This window comes from Pogoniulus pusillus, chromosome 10 (genome assembly GCF_015220805.1).
Source record: "Pogoniulus pusillus isolate bPogPus1 chromosome 10, bPogPus1.pri, whole genome shotgun sequence".
NCBI classification, from domain to species: domain Eukaryota; kingdom Metazoa; phylum Chordata; class Aves; order Piciformes; family Lybiidae; genus Pogoniulus; species Pogoniulus pusillus.
In genome coordinates this window covers 1,997,021-2,018,829 of record NC_087273.1, presented here as the reverse complement: position 1 = coordinate 2,018,829, position 21,809 = coordinate 1,997,021, and the positions used below count along the sequence as shown (strand labels likewise).

The following is a 21,809-nucleotide window of genomic DNA, read 5'->3' as shown; positions in this document are numbered from 1 at the left end:
TTGTTTAAAAATACAGCAAACCTGCATAAATAACGAGGTGGATAAAGAAGTTTGTTTCTGAGAGCTATCTGCTAGTGTAGATAGCTTTAGCATAGAAAACAAATTGCCTGCTTTCTGGCACAGTGCAGGAAGAAGCTCAAGGGTGACAATATGCCACTGGGGATCTCTGTAAGCAAAATGTCAAGAAATATCTGTTTAACCATATCACACTATTTGTCTGTCTTTGCTGTGGACTAGAAAAAGGAATTTAGTGCCTTTAGGTCTTGTTCTTTCCCAGACTACGTTGCAGCTTGGTAGGTCCTTGAGCACTGTGTCCAGATCTGGACTCCTCAATTCAATAGAGATGTTGAGATACTGGAAGGTGTCCAGAGAAGGGCACCAAGGCTGGTGAGGGGCCTGGAGCACAGCCCTGTGAGGAGAGGCTGTGGGAGCTCAGAATGTGCAGCCTGCAGAAGAGGAGGCTCAGGGCAGAGCTCATTGCTGTCTATAACCACCTGAAGGGAGGCTGTAGCCAGGTGGGGGTTGGTCTCTTCTGCCAGGCAACCAGCAACAGAACAAGGGGACACAGTCTCAAGTTTTGCCAGAGGATGTTAAGAGGCAGTTCTTGCCAGAGAGAGTGATTGACATTGGAATGGGCTGCCTAAGGAGGTGGTGAAGTCGCTGTCCCTGGAGGTGTCCAATCAAATCTTGGATGGGGCACTTAGTGCCATGGTCTGGTTGATTGGCTAGGGCTGGGTGCTAGGTTGGACTGGATGGACTTGGAGGTCTCTTCCAACCTGGTTGATTCTATGATTCTGTGATTCTATGATTCCCATTCCCAGCACAGCCATGCACACAGATGCATGTTAAGGGGTGTTCTGTGTGAAATATGGGCAGGTATAAACTCTGTGTGTACAGGGGGGAATTATGGTGCTTGGCTATACAATAAGGCAGTATTCCTACTGAAACTGCAGCCTGAGGCACTACCTGCTCCAGAAAAGGGGGCAGCTGGAATACTTTTATTGTGTCCAAGTGTGGTTATCCACTTTGCAGTGTAGCCCTGCAAAGTGGCAAAGCTGAAGGAAGAGGGTGCCACAGCATGAGGTCAGAACAAACAAAAGGCAGATGCTGGGAGTTCCTGCAGCTGGCGGTGCCTGCGAGACGAACCACAGCCTTGGACCTCTGGCAAGCTGGTGAAGTAATTTATGTGAAGGCTTAGACAGTAACTCAACACAAATGAAGTTGTAGGTGTAATGATGTTTTGAATCAAAACAAACTAGTTCAAAATTTAAATCAATAACAAGTGCTTAAAGCTATCATCCAGGAGAACTACTACTGGCATAATAGTCCTCAGTTTTGAAACGCAGATGAGTGAACCTCTCTGAAGGCCATTTGTTGGGCTTCCTGTGAAATTATATGTGGCTCCTGAGATAGGGCTGTAATGCCAAAAGTACATCAGCATGTTCTTAACTGTAGCGATGTGAATTGCTCATTGAAGTCTTGCTTACCTGCATGGGTGAAATGAGACATAGGAGGTTGTTTCACAACACTTTTAGCTGACATAAGCCAGCAAAACAGCAGAAGGTTGAAGTTAGGTGATCCAGCTGAGCCAAACTAACAGGTCATTGCTGCTGGAAGGGGATGACTCTCCTACCCACCCCATCAGCCTGCCTCCCTGCTGCTGGCCATGCACTACTTGCATGTGTTATGCCCTGGCTCTGCTGTTCCTCTCATCCTTCAGTGAGCCATTCCAGCTCTCATGCAGTTAAAACACAGCCTCAGTTGCCTCACGGTTTAATGAGCTGAGCTGGCTCACCACAAGGTCACTAGGGCTTTAGGGACCTGGCTCCCCAGCTGCAGACAGGTGTAGAGGAGAGGGGAAGGAGGGTGTTGGACTGATATTTTTGGCAGCAGCAAGCTATTAAATTGACTCTGCTGTATCTTCTGACTGCACCCAGAGCTAAGCCTGCTGCAGTCTCACCTGGCTTTTGATTTTTGCCTCCTCACCACCTCCTTCTTGTGCCAGTGCCAGCATTTGCACCGCCAGCTAATGAACTGTGCCAGGCAGCAAACCAAGCCAAAAAGCTCATTGTTTGGCTTTAACCAAGATCAGTTTTACAGATGAGTGGCAAGGGGGGCAGGGGTGTGGAGTGGAGGGGAAGACTGGAGTTGGGGTTCAGCAGCAGCAACTGCTTAAGATGAAAGTACATCCCTGCAGGCCTGTTACTGTGATTGAGCCCCAGAAAATGGGACACACTTTGCCAGGTTCCAGAGCACAGCTGCACAGAGCTCAAGGGCAGTGAATTTCTCTGCTTCACATTTTCTTCCAAAATGTGACTTGCCCCAGTTACCCATCTCCAGCAATCCCAGATTCCTCCTCCCATTAAACTCACCCTGTGATTTAGCAAGGAGTGTGCAAATGAATGGTCTTGTCAAACAAGTGGAAAGAAATACACAAACTTCCACATTTTGAAATGCACCCGACCTGTTTGTTTGCTAGATACTTGGTTTACAACATAATAACTGTTATTGCTGCTGAGACAAACACAGTATGATGCCAAAAACTAAACTGGATTTGCTGTTCATTTTGCATTTTTAAGTTCCAGTTAGCCAGGCTGCCTGTTTTCAGTCTAAATCATGACAAAGCAACCAGAGTTAACTTCTCAAGAAATGCTGGATATACCTGAAAGAGCTTCACAGATATTAAGAGGCTGTTGGATGTGATTTAGCACTGGCTGCAATGGCTGAAGTTTAAGGGCCTGGAAATTAGGTTAGACAGGACTGAGGAGTGTAGAGGAAGAAAGGGAAAAGCTGGGCTGCAGATGTGAATGGAGCCCAGGCATGGGCTGCTGCACTGAGTACACCATCACAGGTCTTATACACAGCCCAAGCTACCCCACAAAGAGTTGTCGTGACATGAGTAAGCAGGTAGCAGAGGGTAGGAAAGAGGTGGTGGGGTTGGAGGAGGAAAGGGATAACAGCCAGCCCCTGAAAGAAATTTCTGTGTGTCTGCAACCTGCGGGGACGTCCTGGTGGGCTGCAATCAGAAGGAGAGTAAGCAGTGATGTGGAGAGTGTGAGCATAAGCAGTGATACCCTAAGCCTGCCACCAAACTGTCTGCAGGGAAAACTCGTGGCAGCCCTGGCCTTGTTTACAGGTATTTAGGATAACTACTTCTCTGTTTATGGTTGGAAACCCCCCTCCCTTTGCCACCTGACAACCTCTTCACTGCCGGTCAGCGAAAAGGTCCCCATAAAAATGAGATCAGCTACAGCAGCCTTTTTCTGGTTGGTTTTGTTGCCTTATTTTCTCTGACAGTGGAAATGTTTTTACAACATTCTATGCACAGTTATAATGCTCTTTGTATTTGTTTCATGCTGATGTTTAGCTGACTCTTACTGCCCAGCTACACTATTATAACATGCAGGTAATGTGCCAATCCTTGGATGTGAAAACAAACTGAGCTTCTGCTGCCAGTCCTGCAGGAAACTGAAAGTTGTTATCTGTATACCAGAGCAGCTTCAGTGTTCATGGGGGGAGAAAAGAAAGGTCAGGAAAAAGATGAAGAAAATTACTTTGGGGGTTGGCTTGGTTTGTTTGTTTGTTTGTTTGTTTGTTTTTCTGCAGTAATCTTCTTCATTGCCTTGCTCTAAGTAATGTGCTCCATTAATTGAATGTGTGTGTTTTCAAATTAACCCTTGGAATCACAGCCTAGATGAGTGCAGGGTAAAGAAGAATTCTCTGAGAGTCAGAGCTAAGATATCACCAAATGAGATGCAAGATATTGTTATAAATGGATCAAAACTTGGGCCAAGAAAGTCCAAATCCAAAGTATTCATTTCACAAGCAGACCTCATCCTCAACATCAGCTTAAGCCAGGTTAGCCATGTACACAGACTTCTAGGATGCTGTGAAATGCATTTAGGAACAGACCATCTCTAGGCAAGGTATCTTAAAAGGAAGAGGAGAGGAACCTTTTCACTAAAAGAGACCCCAAGAGCTATTAGTATAGGCCTGGTTTACCACATTACTAACAGTAAGGACTGAAATGATCCTCCATGGTGCTCAGAAAGCTCGCCCTCAGTCGAAATAGTGTGCTACTCTCCTCCAACAAAGCTGCTAGATTCCTGCAGACTCTGCCCACTCTAGAGAATTTAGCTGTGCCATATGTCTGCTGCCAAGCACTTCCACTCCCTGTCCTCTCTGGAACTGAGGACACCAGCTCTATACAGTAGTCTTCTTGTACACTGAAAGGCTTCTTTTTGGAAAGCTCTGCCCATGGAGTGCTGCTGAGTGCTGCTTGCCAAGAAAGGTGCCAGGATGTTGTGGCATACAAGTCGCTGTTTGTACCAGCTCCTGATTGTTTCATTGCCCTCTAGAGTGGTCTGATCCTGACTGAAGTGTTGAGTGTTCTCAGCAGCAGTGTGCTTGCCTGGCTGCGTTTTCCAGGGCCCTTAGACTGCCCATTCAGATGTTATAGTGTGGGCCAAGCAGCTTCCTCCTGAGGCTTTGCCAGAATCATTGTGAACCTGGCTGACATATGACTGAGACCCCTCTGCTTCTGAGTGGTGGCCTTCTAGCTTTGCAGGCAGTATCCAAAGCAGTGGCTCCTTTGTCAGTTCTCTAAACCAATCTTGCTGCTGCAGCCCTTCTTTTGCACTACTGCTGACATTTATCTGAGCCAGCAGAAAACAAGTTCAACAGAGAACACTCTTTTGCCATGTAAGTAGCATCTCTACTACCTTTCACATCTGTCACCATTATCATTTAGCTCACATATACAATCCCATCTCTCCTCTTATTATTATACAAGGACATAATTTGCTTGCTGTAAGGTGCAAGTAACACTGGAGACTCTCCAGAGGGAATCCCGTGGAATTTCTTCACCTTGCCATAATGACTATAAACTGAATCTGATTTTGGCTTTTGTTTATGTCTGTGCATGCAGATGTGTCAATTTGATTTGGGTTGTCTATTTATGGCTCTGTGTCCTCAAGTCTCCTAACGCATCAATTTGCACTGCCCGTTTTAAATGTCACCTTCTTTTTAACCTCAGATGTAGTTTGATACTAAAAAGATATAAAAGAAGGGATTTTTTTTTATTAATTAAAAGTTCAGCTGTTCAGAGTGAGGGCAAGAGATGCTGCATTGTGATTTGTTATTTTATACAGGCTCAGGATGTATTTTAAGAACAACTGCTGTATTTTGCAAGCATGGGGCAATAGCAAACAAATATCCCAGTGACACCTGAAGATTTAGGGCTGTTAGAGTTTAGAGATCTGAGTACTTCGTGTCATGCCTGCTGCTGAAATAAAAGCATGTTACACCTATGCAGTTTCATCATGTTGTCATTTAGACTGGACCCTGACACATCCTGAGATCACAGGAGTGCAGGATGTTAAGGGTTGGAAGGCACCCAAGGAGATCATCGAGTCCAACCCCCTTGCCAGAGCAGGACCATACAATCTAGCACAGATCACAAAGGAACACATCCAGACAGGCCTTGAAAGTCTCCAGAGAAGGAGACTCCACAATCTCTCTGGGCAGCCTGTGCCAGTGCTCTGAGACCCTTACAGGAAAGAAGTTCACCCTTGTGTTGAGCTGGAACCTCCTGTGCTGCAGCTTACATCCATTGCTCCTTGTCCTATCCCAGGGGCAGTGAGCAGAGCCTGTCCCCTGTCCCTGACCGTCTCTCAAATGTTTATAAACATTTATTAAATCCCCTCTCAGTCTGCTCTTCTCCAGATTAAGCAGCCCTAAGTCCATCAGCCTCTCCTCATCAGGCAGTGCTTCAGTCCCCTAATCATCCTCCTAGCCCTCCTCTGAACCCTCTCCAGCAGGTCCCTGTCCCTTTTAAACTGGGTAGCCCAAAACTGAATGCACTATTCAAGATGAGGTCTCACCAGGGCAGAGTAGAGGGGAAAGAGAACCTCCCTTGATCTGCTGGACACACTCTTCCTAATACACCCCAGGTTCCCATTGGCCTTCTTGGCCACAAGGGCACATTGCTGTGCCATGGGTAACTTGTTATCCACCATCACTCCCAGGTCCCTCTCCACAGGGCTGCTCTCCAGCAGATCACCTCCCAGCCTGTACTGCTGCAGTTTATTATTCCTCCCCAGGTGCAGGACTCTGCACTTGTCCTTGTTGAACCTCATTTGGTTCCTCTGTGCCCAGCTCTGTCCGTCCAGGTCTCTCTGGATGGCTGCATAGCCTTCAGCTGTACCAGCCAAGCCTCCCGGTTTGGTGTCATCAGCAAACTTGCTGAGCAGACATTCTGTCCCCTCATCAGTATAATTGATGAAGATGTTGAACAGGACTAAACCCAGCACTGATCCCTGGGGGACTCCACTGATGATGCAGGCAGAGAAAATACAGCATACCACTCATTTCACTAACTCCTGTGCTACAGGCTAGAAAGTGTTGTTACTCCCCTTGAATAGCCCTGTCAGGCCCATTTCTCTTAAGGCTTCATAGTTTAGTGTCTGGTAGCTGCTAGTGATGTGGAAAATGATGAGGAAGGGGATGAGAATAGTTTACGAGCTAAACTGTGGGAGTCTCTCTGTCCTCTCTCAATCTTTCCAGCATCACTTTCACTCACACATGGTGTTGTAAGGCAATTAATAAGAATTGAGTTTATTCATTTTGCTCATCCCAGAAGTATGAAGTTTCATGCATGTATGCCAAACTTATTGTCTCATGTGCTGTTGTGCTGTTTACCCATGTTTGGAAGTTTCAGAGAGCTCAGCAGTGGGAAACAGAATTTTTCCATTGCACAATGCAACAGGCACAATTTAAGACCAATGTTATTACCTGTCATAAGGAGAATATTACACCTGAGTCTCACTGTAATATCTGTCTTAGTTTGAAGAGCTCAAGTCCCTCAGGGAGTGTCACAAATCCATGTCATATCCCTTTGTGCTAGATTTTTGTATTTCTATCTCTGATTTAGTAGACAGATGTGAAAAAGCATACAAAGCCAGATAACTCCCTAGTAACTACACAGCTGCAGATGTTGAAGAGAGCAAGTTATTCTGGCTGAGGTCAGGATTTATTTATGCTCAAAACTTTCCTTCCAGACATGCCATTTTTTGATGGTTTAATATATCTTATTGTTATTTTGGGCTGATCCCTCCCACATTGATCAAACTGCTTCCCCATCTCTGGCCTCTTCTAGCATGAAGTTGTCAAGCATTCAGATCCCACCACTTGCTTTTTCTGGGCAAGGGGAGTAGTCAATTCACAGACAAAAGCAAGAGTAGGTTAAAAAAATCTCAAGACTGCAGAATTCCAAGGCTTTATGATAGCTTACACCTATGAGAGTCTGCAAAAACAGTTTCTTCTCTACCTTCATCTTGTTATTTCTGGTCAGAAGAGCAATGCAGTCAACAGAAAATGTTCTCGTTTGCTTCTGTCCATGGCCAAATTCTGAATGTTTGTCTTTTTGCTCCATCCCTGGAAGCATTCCAGGTCACATCGAGGGCTCTGAGCTACTCAACCTTGTTAAAGATGCCCCTGCTCACCACCAGGGAGGCTGGATGGCTTTTAAAGGTCCCTTCTAACTCAAACCAGCCTCTGATTCTCTGATGCGATGACATGTGTCACAACACACAGCATTATGGTGGCCATGCCTGATTTTAGAAACAGCTATTTCACTTCTGCTACCTACCAATACTTCCTGAGCTTTTCCTCTGTATGCACGAAGGTTCAGTGTTTCTTTATAAAGCAGTGCAAGAGGAGGTATTTGTTTTTCTTTGTAGCTACTTGCACTGGAAATGAAAAAGTCATAGGAAAAAATGTATGGTCTCAGGAAAATACACAAAACACACAAAACCAAAATGCACAAAACTTCTTTTGAAATTAAAAATTTCACTTCTGAGAAAGCAGTAAGTTACCCTGAGACAAGATAGCATAGCCCTAAAATAGAGCTATCCAGCAAGTCTGAAGGATCTCATCTCTGTAAAACTCACTGGAACAATTTCCATTTATTCCTGCTGAATTAGAGTCATAGAATCATAGAATGAACCAGGTTGGAAGAGACTTCCAAGCTCATCCAGTCCAACCTAGCACCCAGCCCTGGCCAATCAACCAGACCATGGCACTAAGTGCCCCAGCCAGGCTTGGCTTCAACACCTCCAGGCACAGCAACTCCACCACCTCCCTGGGCAGCCCATTCCAATGCCAATCACTCTCTCTGACAACAGCTTCCTCCTAACATCCAGCCTAGACCTCCCCTGGCACAACTTGAGACTCTGTCCCCTTATTCTGTTGCTGCTTGCCTGGCAGAAGAGACCAACCCCACCTGGCTACAACCTCTCTCCAGGTAGTTGTAGAGAGCAATGAGGTCTGCCCTGAGCCTCCTCTTCTGCAGGCTGCACACCCCCAGCTCCCTCAGCCTCTCCTCACAGGGCTGTGCTCCAGGCCCCTCCCCAGCCTTGGTGCCCTTCTCTGGACACCTTCCAGCACTGGACACAGCACTCAAGGTGTGGTCTGACCTGTGCCAAGTACAGGGCCAGAATAACCTCCCTCGTCCTACTGCCCACACTGTCAAGTCTGAAGAAAGATCAAATTTAGCTTAGTTAGCTTAACCTTTAAGTATTGCCTTGATAGAAAGATGTCATGTGGTTGTTGAGCAAATAGTAAGTAAAAGTTGCTCAAATAAAATTTACTTGGATGACTATGATGATGCTCTTGGTCTTCCTGCCTTTTAGACCAGGGACTGGCCAAAGCATGCCATGGTTCCCTCAGCTAAGATGCCTGTGTTCCTCTCCCTGCAGTGACAGGCAAAGTGCACATCTAGGAGACTGGGAATATTCTTGGTGCCCAGGATAAGATATGGTGACTGTGATCTTTGGCTACAATAAGCTAGTAAGGTAACTGAGTGGGTTTAGTATGGTTGCAGCTATTTGCATTCTTTGCCCTTGGTTTTGAGACTAGTATTTGTGTTGTTAGATACACTTTTAAGACACTCCCTAGGTCCTCTCATTTTTATTAGCATGTCTCTATTACTTATGCCAGTGGTTGCATTCTATTCTTAGAGGTGTTTGTCAATACAGACTGCCCCTTGAAATCACTCTTGTTTATTGCCTGCAGCATACACGTAACACCCATTGCTGGCAATTTACAAATGATCTCTTGGGATTGCTGCCAGACTTCCAGAGAGGCTTCAGGATGGTCCCCTTTACTTAAGCTTAATGGTGAACCCGTTTCATAAATACTTGCCATGTTTTTTCAGCTGTGCACCTGCCTTGGAAAGAAATCTGAAGTGCAGCCTGATGTCACCTTTACAGGACAGAGCTTGCTAACTCCAGACACAGTATCTCACCAGGTGAGCAGTCAGCTGCAGAAATTCCAGTTCCCATGTTTTGTAGATGTCAGATCTTAAGCTGCAGCTCTCCAGCGCTAAACTGCAGTGTGCCATGGATCTCATGCCAGAATTAAGGTTGCTTGTTCGTAGTAGAGACATGCCTTTTGTGTGTGAAATTATGGCTAAGGAAGAACCAGAGATAAGCCAGATAGTGGCAAAGGGAGAGAAGAGAGAGGAGAAGGGAATTTCTACATTTATTAGTCATGTTATTGAAGAAAGAGGAAAGATTTTATCGTGTCTGTCTTGCTGAAAGCAAGGCTCTGGGTTCACAACGTCTGCCGGTAGCAGTGCAGAGCTGAGCCTGCATTCATACATGCTAATGCTAGGACGCTAACATCCCTTTCCTCACAATAAAGAGGAAGAAAGTTTTGTCCTCAAGGAGTTTGCAGCATGTATGCCACAGTATGTGTGGCCAGCAGGTGAGAACTAAGCTGGTACTGATTCTAACCCTTAATAAAGAGTGTGTGGGGGCTAATCTGGACCGAGGTGGGAGAAGAGCTGTGCAACACTCCATGAAAGGGCTGAAGAACTCCTAACCACCCACTGCTTGGTCAATGTGTACCTGCTGATTAAATGCTTATCACCAGTGAAACAAAGACAGCGGTTGTGAAGAGAATTGTAGCATTCCTCCTCATGGCCAGCCTTTTCATGGGAAGAACCCTGAGCTATTACCTAACGGGGTGTGTTGTTTTCACGGGTAAGAGGAGCATGGTCCCTTTAAAAGCCTTGGCCTCCTTTTCCAAATGTTGTTGCTGAGCTGTGCCCCACCCTTGCATAAGCAGCACCTGCATACCTGCAGGGTACTGTCTTCTTGATAGCTTGTGTACCTCAACAGCGGTGGAGTGGTCTGGATTTGTGATGTTTAGCCACCCTTTTTATTAATGTAAGGACAGGGATCTAACATTTGCCAGATCCCCAGTGATGGTGATGGGGGCTCTGGGGCCCCCACCATGAGGGAAACATGGACCTGCTGGAGTGGATCCAGAGGAAGGCCACAAAGATGATCAGAGGGCTGGAGTACATCTCCTGTGAAAATAGGCTGAAAGAATTGGGGTTGTTCAGCCTGGAGAAGAGAAGGCTCTGGGGAGACCTTATAGCTGCATTTCAGTATCTAATGTGGACCTACAGGAATGCTGGAGAGGGACTGTTTAGAAGGGTTTGTAATGCTAGGATGGAGGGCAATGGCTTGAAACTGCAGCAAGGCAGGATTAGATCAGATATTAGGAAGAAGTTCTTTACAATGAGAGTGGTAAAATACTGAAACGGGTTGAAATCTGTGAATCTGAATAATTGACAGTGCTTCTGATACCCTTTTTGTGCCATTTGTGTTACTGATAGCCACTGGGTGGATGAGTTCTAGAAGGAGAAAAAGACAACCCCCCGCAGGCACACTCAAATAGCGAATCCTAGGAAGAGGAATACAAAGCAGTTCTGGATAGCTGGTGCTGTGGGAGCTGTAAACAAGTCTTCTCAGCTTACTGACAGCGCTGCAGAGCTGCTTCTCAGTGCTGACCGACTGCTTAGGACGTATGTTAAGCTGAACTGGGGGCCTGTGCAATTGCTTTGGATATAGCAACGTCTAACTTGTCCAGGAAGTCTGAGGTAGCCTGGTGGATTTTAAGGAGGAGAGAGGCATTTGAGAGTGATACAACGTTCAAGGCTTCCAGAAATCTTTCTTCACCAAGCTGTATATGTGTGTATCACTTCCCCTCATACGTGCTGATGAAGTTTTATGTGGAACCAAACTGCAGCACACTCAGGCTGTGTACTGCAAGATTAAGTTCACATCTTTCTTGTTCAGCAGAGGAATAGGGAACTCAAAGCTGATGCATTTTCAGGTTTTTACACACTTCAAATGACTAAGATTCTCCTTTGAAACAATTAATGAGTTCCTCGTTATGTGGGAAGGAGAGGGAAAACAAAATGTTAGAAGTGAGACCAGGGAGGTAAATACACAGAAGAAATAATCATAGACCATAGGCACAAGGTAAGCTGCAGAAAGAGGCAAAGGAGAAACAGATGTAAGGCTTGCTGGGTTAGGATAGCAGGAGGCAGGGAGATGGTTGGCAGAGAGAAAATGAAGGCATGTTCATGCCCACCAGAAGGAGCTGCACAAATAACCAGCTGGGAAGGAGTTGCTCTTCCCATGCTTTGCAGGATCAAAGAGCCTGCATGTTTGTATGTTTGTGTAGTGTATAACACAAGGCAGTTCCAGTTCTCATTACTGCTAAAAGGTAGTGCAGACACAGTCAAAAATCATCACATACAGGCCCCAGTAGGAAAGACAATACAAGGCTTGGCAAACCACTGGCTGACCTGGTCTGTTCCTCCTCGTTTTGTTCCCAGTTATTCATCTCAGAGCTAATTAGTGGCACATTGTAGAACTGAGGTCATTCAGAATCAGATCTCTTTGCCTCTTCTCCAGCTAATTTTAAAACCAAGCAGAGTGTTTTGGTACATTTCCTTTTTGCAGACAATGCTACTGTATTCAGCCCCCCTTGCCCTTTATTTTGGCTTTTGCACGTGGTCACTGCCATCAGAAGGGCTTCCTTGCAAGGCAAAACAGTGGCTGGAGACTGCAGTGTGGACATGCTGCTCTTCTTGTTGGAGGAAGTGGGAGCAGTATGCAGATTCTGCCCCACATGCTTCACATCAAAAAGACCTCAGCTGTGTGTAGACTGAGAACTGAGCTGCACTAGAGGAAATTTCAGGGATGACAGACAGCTCCGCAAAATCAAATCAGCTTTAAAGAGAAGCACACAGCATTTAGCTGGCTCTGCACTGATAACAAGCATTTACAATCACTAGATCATGACAACTGCACCATGCAGGGATAATTGTCTGTTATAAATGGCAGTGTAGTAAGGAGAAGACCAGTGATCTGTCTTTAACATGATTATACACCCCAAATCAACGACAAAGCAGGCATTGCTTCTCTGATTTGCTTTGCTCAAAGATGAATGACCATGAGGTAAAGAAAAACAAAATTCAAAACAAAGCACCTAACATGTGGATGCTTTTCTACCCTAAAAAAAATAACCTAGAAACGAGTTCTTTTGTATTCTGATAGACTGATACATCTGAGCAATATAATCGAGAGAGAATCCATTTTGGCCTTAGCATTCACTCTGCAGCATCCTGCACCATGCAGCATGCAGGAAGTGTTACACAGTGAAGGAGACAGGAGAGCAGAGTCCTGAGTGCTCACAATTACCAGCATCCTCTTGAGCCAGTGGTGTCATTTTGGTATCCTGGCTGAATTTCAATTTGCTCAGTTACATTCTGATTACTTAATTGCCCAAGAAGTATAGCTGCCATCATTTTTAATCATTTGGAGATAAAACTTTGCATGGCTTTTTTGACCATGATAGTCACACATAAAATTCTACATGCATACTGTGGTTTGCAGGCAGAGAAAAAGAGACACGATGTGAAGCAAGGAGCTTAAATTCAACGTAAGGATGAAACTGCATTAGAACAGCAGCTGGGGAAATCACTTCAGGTAAGGGCTTGCAAGTGGGAGTGTGAATGGATGGGAAATGTGAAAGTAAAGGAAAAGAAATGTATCTGTGAAGCAATGGGTTCTAAAATTTGCTTAATTTTGCATATGCTTTGCTAGAAAGTTCTCATGATATTTGCAGTATTCATTGGATTTAAATTTCTTGCTTTTGGTGTCTTAGTATTGAAAAGCTTTAAAATGGGATTTTGCAGAGAGAGGGCTAGCAGGTTGTACCAGGATGACAGAAGCCAAACAAGCTCCCTTTCTGCATTTATGCTGCCTCTGAAAATGCCAAGTCCACAAGCAAAGACAGGAATGATTTATTTAATTAATCACAAGGCATGACTGTGATTTCATTTCACATCTGAAATGTGGTTCCAGCAGTACAGTGTCCCTTCTATGTGACAGACTAGGGACCTCTCTTGGGTACCTGAGGCATCTGGGAACCTAGCTGAAAACTGGGACAGTGCCTCAGCAGTTTTGTCAGCTGAGTCCTAAATCCAAATCCTAAACTGTTCCTTGCAGTATCTCTGTTTTCCCCAGAGTGTGTCTCATCTGAATGCTGACCAAGCCTGACCTATTTTGTTCAAGATTTGATGAGATCACAGTGCAAGCCTGTCTAACTGCAGGCCATAAATTGTTGTAATCCTCCATCTGGTTGCTCTCTGACAACAAAGTGTATGCTTTGTCCTGATACAGTCTATCAGTGCTGTCTTCTAGGTGCTGAAAACCTTAGGCACATAAGCAGGGTGAGGTAGTTGTATGGACTGGGCTATGTAGTGATAGTAAGACCACCTCTAGATCGCAAGTTCCCACCCAGAGTAAGGCAGCAGCGCTGTCTCCTGCCGGCTGCAGTTTCTGGGGCCATCCATGCCCACATCCACACTGAACGTTTGATCCTCGTCTGAAACAATGATACTTGCAAATGTCCAGATGAAAACTGTCTGCTGCCTAACTGCCTAAAGAGGCAAGGGAGTGCTTTAAAGAGCCACGGTGGTATTTATTAATCTGCTTGCCTGCGTGTTGGTAACCCATGTAGCCCTTTCTTTCTGGCACTTCCAACAAGAACAGAATCTCTGGATACATGTAGCATGGTCCTTTAAACCATGTTATTAGTGGACTGAGCTCGTCACTTGTAATTCAGGATGCCCAGTACTTCTACATTCAGACTCTATTGATTTTACCTGTTTAGAACATCATCAAACATTAATTATCCCCCAGTGCGTGCTTCAGGCAGATAATGTGTAGAAAACGTCAGTGAAACAGTTCAAGCATTTCTGAAAACTGGATAAAGAATAACAAATTGGTTTGCCAGGGATGAAGATATTACAGAAATTTTCTTCTTTTTTTGGAGAGGCTGTAGTGCTCCTGTCCCCTCAGGAAGAGAGAGGAAATTTGGCAGGGAGAGGAAAGATGAATTCTGTGTCAGGAGATGAGCTGTGAGATATAAGTTAGGCTCGGTTCTATGACTAAATAGTGCAAACCCCCTTTTCAGAATGGCTAGGTGCAGCATGAACCTGGGGGGGAAACAAGATCACTTACCTCTACTTGACCACTGTTTGTTCCCTGAATGAGACAGGGGTCTTCAGGAAGAAACCAGCAATTAAAGACAGGTACCAGGGTTCACCCAAAGGCAATACTGAACTCAGACCATACCAACAATACCACTTTGGATCAGTCACAGATTTTAGGTGTTTAACTTTTTTTTTCCTTTTCTTTTTTTTTTTTTTTGGGGGGGGGGGCGGGGGCAATTTTTACTTACAGTGAGGATTTGCAGATGGGAGTTGTGTGACAAGTGTTGAAGGGGTTGCTTTTAAAGCTGCTCAAACTTGTTTGTCCAAAATTTGACTAGTTTTGGTCAGGCAAGAGAATAGTAAAGTTTAAGACTTACCTAAATGCCTTTGTCATGTGGGCAACTTTTGTCAATACTGCATGACTGTGTGAAGCCCACAAGGTTATTTCCTGCTGCAAGTGCAAATGGAAACAAATTCAATGCACACACACTTATTGTCAGGGCTGCCTGTTATTGAGAACTCACAACCAAACCAACCCCTTGGGATGACAAATTAAATGCTGATTTGCTTACTCTACAGAGTTAAGTTTCTTCCACACCTTAAGCAGAGCAAAGAAAAACTTTTGGAAAATGCCATGGGAATGCAGCCATTCCCAGTGCTCAGGTACCAGCTTCTTTAAGCCAGCCAGACACAACTCTGCCTTTTGAAAAAGCAATTAATAACTTCTGGTGGTGTCCTTGTGATTCTTTGGCCTCTGGTGGTTCACGATCAGTGGAAGGGCAACAAGCTTTTCTTTTTTTACCATATAATGCAGTATCCAGCAGCTGCCTTTTCTAATACGCAGTGATCGCACTGGCTCTCTGAATTCCTCAGTCTTATCGCACTTCCTTTTAGTCTTCTGTTACTCACCAGTGAGCCCTGCTCCGAAGCTTAGTGTAGTTATTCTAAAACCATGTTTGCAGTTATGCTCAAAGCAAATGTATTTTTCCCTGGTTAAAGAAAGCTCACTGAGTCCATCACAGTTTCATAACCACTTTAAACTGGCTAAAGCAAATAACACTATCAGAAAGATAAGTTCACTCTTTCTCCCACCTTCCTCCTTCTCCTGCACTCCTGCACACAAGGGTTTGGACAATCACACAATGATCAGGGAACTGATCCAAATTAAAAATGAGCTTGGCCCCTGAAACATTTGTTTTCCCCAGCCAGATCAATTCCCTAGGCCTGTTGAGATCGCAGCTGCACCAGCAACTGTGCCAGCGCAAGGCGGGTGGGTGACACAGAGTTAGGGACGAGCTGCCGCTGTGGAGGAGGAAGGGTGGGACTCCTCTACCACTGACTTATGTAGCCAAGAGTGACAGTGAACTCAGACAACAGGACTGAGGCTTGCACTAGTTTGGAACATTCAAAAAGAGGTTTCTAAATTGCCTAAGGGCCACTTATACAGGGAATAAAATAAGACTCAGTGCCTTTTTCTTCTCTGTTTTAATCATTGTGTTAAATGGCCTGAGCACTTCTTCACAAAGTATCAGCAAAAGATAGAACTAAAGGGATGCATTTTGACACAATATACATGATTTTCTTGGTCTTCCAATTATGTGATGCATTTATTTCCTTTTTGGGTATAAAGAAGGGGATAGAGCTCCATATCCAGCCAGTTACCATGATGTGCCCAACCTTCATCCACGCCCCAGCCCAGTGCTACCCCAAGGCCTCTTTACCCAATGGGTGCTAGTGCAACTGCCCAGCCATGGCTCTTCCCAGCCCTGCACAGTGAACTGGGGCACACAGCCACTTGCTGGGCAGCAGTCATTAGTGCACTGGTTGTAGAGCCAGTGCAACCAAGCCACCAAGTATTAAGAGCTCAGGATTGCCAAACCACCTTTGATTTCTTTTCTCATAGAGTTATTAGCTTTAATTTCGTATTTGCCACCTGACTGAATAAATTTTAATGTATCATGCTCTGGTGGTTTATGCAACAAGATGCAAATGGAACAAGGACTGTAAGAACTTGAAAACAGTAATTAAAATGGCAGATAAGATTAATCTTAGTGGTGTCTTCCAGGAAACCAGTACTAGAGCTAGGTTATTCTAGTTATGTAGATCTTTTTTTTCAGCTGAGCAACTGAAGAGAAATTTAGTTTTAAAAGATCCAATAATGTTTGGTTACAAGAAGTCCATTATCTCTTGCTGAGGTGATCACCAGAAGAAAGTGAAATTACCTTCAAACACTTTTGTGTGGCTGCAGGCACAATCCAAAGGGAGAGTTTTATCTGTAGGAAATAGGATGCTGGTGCAGTACTGTGGGCAGGAATCGTGTGTTTCGTGGCAGCATGTCATTAGCTGTCAGAACAGAAAGCAACCTCCCTTCTTTACCAGCAATGTAATATTGCTGGAGCAAAGTCCTTAAGTCAGAGTCTATAGAGAAAACAACCAGCAAAGCAGATAAGGGAGTGCCCTGTGTGGATTCATAACTTTTAAAAAGGATCTTGGCAGTGTTGGCTGGAAATTAATGACTTCTGATCTGAATGTCACCATCTCAAGGGTGACAAAAATGAATGACTACTCAATCTGATCAAACCCCCTTTCTGGTATCTGCAGATGGATTTATGGCAGAAGCCTTATTTAAAGTAACAGGGGGGATGGTGCTTCTTTTTTGTCATTGCCCCAGCCTCACAGCCCATTTTCCTTGTGCTAGTCTGAATGATCATGTAGCTGCAAGGTAAAGAAAGAACAGATGTCTGTCAGCTCTTGAGGTGGCACAGTTTCAGTACAGTGCACAAGAGGAATGCTGTTGTAGCATCAAGCTAGATACCCAAGTGTACGTGTCCCTTGGCTCTCCTTTTTGCAGTTTCCTCATGTGTTGTGGCTTAGCCCCAGCCAGTAACTAAGCAGGACATCATGTTAATCAGAAAAGCTAGGCAGATGCTAATGAGGCTTAATTAGAGTATATTAAAAGTAGCTGATGGAGTTAGAAGTGGTGAATGTACAAGTGAGACAGTGCTGATACTGCTCACACACAGAGTAACGGGTTTGGAGAGTTAGCTCTGAGCTGGAGCTCCTAAAGTAGGCAGCAGAGTTGAAGTTTTCCTTGGTTATGTACCCAAAGAGCCCAGCCAGGGAAGCCTCACAGCAGATGTGACCATGGCACACTGTTTCTGCTTGCCCTCTAGCCTTCTCACACAAATGATTTGTCCGAAGCCAGTTCTAGCCAGCCTTCTCCAGAGCAACCATTCTGGTTATTAAATATCTGCAGAAGGCCACACCAGGCTGGTTTATAGCCCTTTTTAGGTAAAGGAGCATATTAATGTGATCCTCCCCAAGCCTCAGTGTAAGCAGAAGATAATTGAATTCTCTCATGCCGAAGCAAAGCAACCAGTCAGCCCTAACAGCAACAAAAGCAGGAGGAACGTGGTGCTAACAAGACACCTGACAAACTGCAGTGCTTCCCTAATCATCTTCTTGTCACATCTGCTTAGTGTGAATCATGCCCTGGATACTCCAGCCATGAGGATCCAGTGGATGGAGCTTACCACCCGCCCCAGTCCTGCCAAGTCAGCCCACAGAGCAGAGCAGGGCAGGGCAGAGCAGAGCAGAGCTCAGGACAAGGCCTTCTCCATGTATTTCTCTCTCTCCAAGACTGCCAAGCTTTTGGGGCAGATACTATTGCTGCATCCACTACTCCTGAACCAGGACACTTGGCCCTGATTTAAACACTACCACAGCACAAAAGCCAGTAACAATATCATGTTTCTTCTGCATCTTCCTTGCAAACATCTTCACTACACTGGCAACATTTAAAGACAATTTAGTCTGTCTTGAGATTAACTTTTACCAGTTATATCTGCAGCCCAGTGCTGCATTGTATTTGGTTATGGTTGCACATAAGTTTACCTGCTGTGTACATTACAATCATTAAATAGAAGTTAAAGATGATTACCATCTTGGATCATTCAACATTCCAAACTTAAGCAGTAAAATACTAATTTTATTCCAGCCTTCCCCTATCAATACAGGTGGCATCATTCTGTAGAGGAAAGTACAGCAAAGAGCTACAAAGGAGATTAGGTGACTAGAACATCTCTCTTATGAAGAAAGGCTGAGGGACTTGGGGCTTTTTAGCCTGGAGAAGACTGGAGGGCATCTTCTCCATGCTTATAAAGCTTTAAAGGGTGGGTGTCAGGAGAATAGGGCCAGTCCTTCTTCAGTGGGGCCCAGTGACAAGACAAGAAGTAAAGGTCACAAACTTAAACATAGGAAGTTCCATCTAATCATGTGCAGGGGCTTTGTGGTGAAGGTGATGGTGCACTGGAACAAGCTGCCCTGAGAGGTGGTGAATTCTCTGTCTGTAGTCATTCAAAACCTGCCTGGACACCTTCCTGTGTAGTCTGCTCTGTGTAAACCTGTGTCAGCAGTGGGTCTGGACTAGATGATCTCCAGACGTCCCTCCCAACCCTTGTCATTCTGTGGTTCTCTGAGTTCCTCACCATGCTTCTGTTGTAGCATGCCACCTAAGTGTAGGACAACATGCCTGTTTGCAATCTAGGTAGTGTTTATATGACAAATAGACAGGTTTTAGACTGTCAAATTAGAAAGTAGTGCTGATAACCTCTCAGCTATAAAACTGGCTAATTTTTGCTGTTGTCACATTGCTTCTGTGATCTTGGGCAAGCCAGGTCTGAGCCTTCAGATTTGAATGCACCTGAGTGGGCAGGTAGCTAAGTCCAGCACTACTCCTCATATGGTAAAACTCTCAGGGCCTCAATCTCTCTGAGCCTCGGTTTTGGTGGGTTTTAAAATGAGATAAAGACCATACCTAGAACTTCATATACACCTGACTATTTACTGGCATAAGTACAGAGATGTAATGATGCTCGTAGAGGTGTATCATAATATCTTGCCATGTAGAAACACCTTGCACTTGTTACCTCATATCTCCTTCCAGGAATGATGACTGGGTAAAAGCCAAAGTATCTGTTGAAGAATTGGTTTCAGTTCAATCCTACGCTCACCTGAGAGCTGTAAAAATTCCTTTAAGCACGGTTCCTGTAAACACAGTAAGCAAGGGTCTTACAGTGCCGCAAGTGGGCTGTGAGAGTTCAGACAGAGCTACTTTCCATCAGAGGCTTCCAGATTGGGATGGAGCTCAGGATCACTTTAGAGGTGTGACTTCGTTACTATATATCTGATTGCATAAGAAGCCTCATGGACCTTAATAGGTTTACCAGCATCAATTAGGAGTAACTGCAACAGCACCTATGGCCAGGATGAGGCCTGCAGGTAAAGCACCTGGGGATAAAGAGTGGTCTGGTTTTGGGAGATATTGCAGCAATGACTTCAGCACAAGAACAGACTGAAGCGGGGGCTGAATCAGCCGTGGGCATGAGTCGGATCAAACCCAGTTCAGTCAGAAGGCTGCGGCAAAGAACTTTCATTGCGAGTCTCAGGCGTTCAAGCCCCAGCAGCCGGAGCATCTCACACCGCGCCTTTCAGAGCCCCGCCAGCCGCGGCCGAGGCTCCGGGACGCGGTTTGGGGGTAACTGCAGCCCGGCACCCGGGCGCGCTGGCGGGGCGCGGCGGGGGCGGTAATTTGGAGAGGATCCCTTGGCGGGCCCGTGTGTGTCGGTGAGCAGCGGCAGCGCTGGCAGCGGGGCGAGCGGCGGCTGGGCGGCTCCGACTGCCTGACGCCAGCCAGACCAGATCAATCCAGGCGCGGAGGCAACGCCAGCGCGGGGCTCCCCCTCCTCACCGCGCCTGCCCCGGCCCCCTCACCACCCGGCAGCCGGTAACAACTTCGCGTCCCCTCGCCTCTCCCCGCTGTGCCCGCGCCGCCCTCCTCCTCCTCCTCCCCCCTCCTTCCTTCCTCCCTCTCCGCAGCCCCGGGTGGTCCCCGGCTCCGGGGCAGGGTGCGGGTAGCCGAGCCGCGCTCCTCCTCTTCTCCCCGGCATGATGGCGGCGTCCCTCCGGCAGCCCGGCGGAGATTCGGGGCCGCTTCCCCGCCCGCTGCTCCCGGCTGGAAGTTTGTGGGTAGGTGCCGCGTCGGGCCCGGCGGGAGGGAGGGAGGGAGAAGAGCTCCTTGCCGGGAAGCCGTCCTCCTCCGGGAAGTCCTCCTCCTGCTTCTCGGCGAGCACCGCGCCGGGGCCGCGGGGCTCTGCTGCAGCCGCCGCCCGGCCCTGGCCCCATTGTGCGCCCCGCCGGGGGGACGCGGTGGAGCCCCGGCCAGACTGGGCAAGTGCCTTCCTTTGTTTTTGAGTGGGGAGGGAAAACCTTTCGCCTTCTACCGCGTCTCTTCTCTAGTCCTCTCCGTTTACTGTTTGGGGCTTTTCCCCCGCTTCCTTTCTTCCCGCAGCCCCCTTCCTCTCCTTCCCCCCTCCCCCACTCTCCCCCCTTCCCCCCCCCCCCCCCCCCCCCCCCCCCTTTTTCTTTAATGACAAATCTGTGCTTAGAGGTCAAGGAAAGTTCACTTATTTTTTTTCCTTGTCCCTTTTAGAAGATTTGGATGCATGAGATTTTTGCCTTCCTCAGTGTAGTTTCTTCCTAAACTCGGGCTCTACGTCCAATTAATCTTATCCTCAATACAGATCTTTAAAGTTTATTAAAATTTACCCGTGTGGAAGTATTCAGTCATGCATTTGAAGGATCTGGGCCAAATCCTGAGGTAGTTTTTTAAATGTATATATATATATATATATATATATATATATATATATAGTGAAATCAATGGGAGTTCTGACTGAGGAAGGATTGCTGTGCTTGCTCTTTTGTTAGGTCAGTCTGAAGGAGATACGTGGTCTGACCTTACAGTTTTCTTTTATGATATCTGAATAATTAAAACTTAGTCCGAACAATTATCATTATTTTGATGTATTTTAGAGAATTTCAGGGGGTGTAAAAAAGTAACAGTTTTATTTGGGGAAGGAGGAGTGGTGTTAGATCCAGGTGGGGAGGAGTGGGGATGTGAGTTTTAGCTACAAGCAAATGGGAGAGATCAGTGCGTGAAGCGTGTCAGCGCCTAATGAATGTCGGCTTTTAAAGGTACCGCATCTGAAACTGGCATGTTTAGGGAAAAGCCTTTCTCAAACATGTCAGGATTGATAGGTCAGATAGTTTTAGCATGCAAAGGAGAAGGGAGAAAACTTATTTCCCCTCCTGATAGTTGTATGTGTTTCTAAGCAGCACTCAAAAATAAGACTAAGAACTGTCGCTGACCCAGCCCACAGAGACCACTTTCCTTCGCAGGCATGTGTCTGTAATTCTGCTGGTCTTCATCTGGCTAAGTGTCTGCACTTTGTCCTGTCAAACAATAGGAGCAAATCACGTGAGGGAACCTGAGGTGTTAATGTTGACTTCATTTTGTTCTTTTGCTTGTCAGCAATTACTCTGATGAATTATGGGAGATGAGCATGGTAGTGGCAACTGATTAATACTCATTTTGTTTTGCCATCGAGCC

At 45.9% G+C, this 21,809-nt stretch overlaps 1 protein-coding gene across 2 annotated transcripts in view; it reads left to right on the top strand.

Moving 5' to 3' along the window:
- Positions 1–19,440: 19,440 nt before the first annotated feature.
- Positions 19,441–21,809, top strand: part of SMAD1 (SMAD family member 1) — a 42,679-nt gene continuing 40,310 nt past the window's right edge. The window contains exon 1 of one of the 2 annotated variants that reach the window (XM_064149475.1): positions 19,441–19,639. The gene's annotated coding sequence lies outside the window, so the exon portion shown is untranslated. Of the gene's footprint in view, positions 19,640–19,797; positions 20,387–21,809 lie in introns of those variants that run through there. The other variant, XM_064149473.1, reaches the window with a different exon arrangement.